The sequence below is a fragment of the Conger conger genome, chromosome 4 (assembly GCF_963514075.1).
Source record: "Conger conger chromosome 4, fConCon1.1, whole genome shotgun sequence".
In the NCBI taxonomy this organism is placed as follows: Eukaryota; Metazoa; Chordata; class Actinopteri; order Anguilliformes; family Congridae; genus Conger; species Conger conger.
Window position 1 is genome coordinate 65,937,754 of NC_083763.1, and position 2,861 is coordinate 65,940,614.

Sequence of the window (2,861 nt, forward strand, 5' to 3'; positions counted from 1 at the left end):
ATATTAATAGTGTTCCTTTGAAAGCATAGTAGATACTTTCAATATGTAGGACAAAAACAAATCTCCTGTTTGAACAAAAATGGCAGCTTGATTTCATGTACAGTAAGGGTTGTGGGACAAGTCTGGGCTATCATCTATGAGATAACTGTCATTTGTTGTAGCAGGCTACAATTCCAAGATAAACTCTGGTTTTGCAATGCTTTATTAATAACTTGTATTACACACAATAATACTGTAGATCTTTGACATTAAACTGCTCAGGTACAGCTGTCCAAAAAGTACTGACGTCAGTTTATGAAGTTTATGATTTATATCAGGGGTCAACTCATGGTACTCCAGGGTCGAGATCTGCTGGTTTTCCACTGTCTCTTTACCTGGGAGTCAGGTGTAAACACTTAGAAGACCCCAAGTCATATTCACGTTTACTATTTGTTGACTTCAGCTCCGCCTTTAACACGATGCAGACACATCTACTGGTCACGAAACTGAAACATATGAGTGTTAACCCCTTTGTAATTAAATGGTATTTTTCTTTCTTAACCAATCGAATTCAGCAAGTCAGAGTCAACAACACCCTTATTTTTAAATTCTCAGACGATACTGCTATCCTTAGCCTGCTGCACAAGGACACACGTCCCACAGCTTACTTTGATGAGATAGAGAAGTTTGTGCATTGGTGTGACACTAATCACCTCATCCTTAATGTGAGGAAGACTCAGGAGATGATCTTAGACCCCAAGCTAGTGGGGGAGCATAGTTCTGTAGTGATTCATGATGAACCAATTACTCAGGCCTGCTCATACAAGTATCTGGGTGTTCATTTAGACAACACATTCAGCTGGAATACACATTTGGAGAGTCTGTGCTCACGTCTCCAGCAGAGACTCTACTTTCTTCGCAGACTTAGAGTACATGGTGTAGACAACAGGATTATGTTTATTTTTCATCAAGCTGTGCTAGAGAGCATGGTCAGGTATGGGATGTCAGCATGGTATGGCAACCTGACAGTAAAATTAAAATCTAAGCTGATGCGTCTAGTACAGACTGCCATGAAGGTCATGGGGAGGAAGGAACAGCAGTCCCTCCAGTCCAACTATGAACAGTTTGTCTCTAGTCAGACGCAGAGAATACTGTTTGACCCATCCCATGTCCTCCACAGTGAATATGAGCTCTTGCCCTCAGGCAGACGGCTTAAGGTACCTAGATGGAAGCTTAACCGGTTTAGATATTAGTTTGTGCCTACTTCCATCAGAATTTTAAATACTGTATAGTTTGTTAGATAGTGTCATGTGTGTTTGTTAGATAGTGTCATGTGTATTCAAGAGATGGTGCAATATATGGGTTGGTGCAATACAGTATATGGGATGGATGGTTCAATAGAAGGGATGGTGCAATATATGGGATGGTGCAATATAAGGGTTGGTGCAATACAGTATATGGGATGGATGGTTCAATAGAAGGGATGGTGCAATATATGGGATGGTGCAATATGATTAACGTGTTGTTTGTGATTGTAGGTGTTCTTTTTGTAATGTGTTGTCTGTTATCTTCTTTGTAGAGCCATTGATAAGCTGTATGTAGCCATGAGTCCAAGACAAATTTCCCTAAGGGCTTTAATAAAGTGTATCATATCGTATCGTATCGTATCGTATCGTATCGTGTGAAGCACATCAGCATTCTGGGGCAAAGTGAATTGCTTTGATGAATTGAATGGTTTTGATGTGTCGACCCCAGAATAGGCTGATAAACTTCTGCTTGTGAGGACATAGCTGAATCCCATGCCGTAATAGAATAAATAATTCTGGATTAAAATATGCATTTTTGAATTACATTACTGTAACAACAACAAAAATAAAGTAAATAAATAGCTGTTAATGAGTCAAGCCTAGCACACATTTGTGAGTGATCATTACGTTCTTCTTCATCAGTCAAATAGGTGCACTATAAGAGAAAATGGCTGGTTGAATGTCACTGAATATGTGGATATGCCAGCATGTTCCCTGTCTGCTACAGTACTATGGGCTTCCTTTAATTCTTTCAACTCAAGTGTGGATTTAGTCATCTCCTTGCAGGTTAGCACACCTTCCTTGGCTGTGTGTCCATCTATGCTGGACAGAGGTCCCCAATACCAAAACATCTGTCACACATCACCACGCCATCCCATTTCCTTCCCATTCTCCCAATAGAATCATTTCCTGAAAGCCTGGCAAAATGTCAATTGTCTGTGATTTTTGCTCCATCGGCTTCCCAGAAGGATGTGGCCAAAGGCTTCCTTGTGAGCATATCCTAACTTTGACCCGTCCCTTACTTAGTCAGTATGTACGACTCTACTGTCACTGTTCAATGACGAAAGGAGACCGAACAGTAAATGCATGTTAATCCACATACAGTACATAATCACTGTTGAGAAATTTATACAAACTGGTATACAATCCATCGCTGATGCTGTTAATTTGGTCATGCAATATAGTATCATTGTCATGACCTACAAATTAATGACAAAAGCATCAAGCGATGGATTGCTATACAGTTTGTATAAATTTCCTAAATTCTAAGTCAGTTGCTGCCACGGATGTGACAAGCTGAGTGGAAACACAATGATTTGGAGCCCTGCCTATTGTGTGTGTGTGTGTGTGTGTGTGTGTGCGTGCGCGCGTGTGCGTGCGCGCGTGCGCGCGCGCGCGCGCGTGTGTGTATGTGTATGTGTATCTTTTTCACTTCCCAGTGTGCTAAGTTGGAAGAATGTGGAAACACATGCTGCACGCTCCGTTCCTGTTTCATGGAATGCCATGTGACAGGATATGTATTCAGCATTAAGGGAGGAGAGGCATCCCTCTCTCTCTTATAGTCGGTGATAAAGG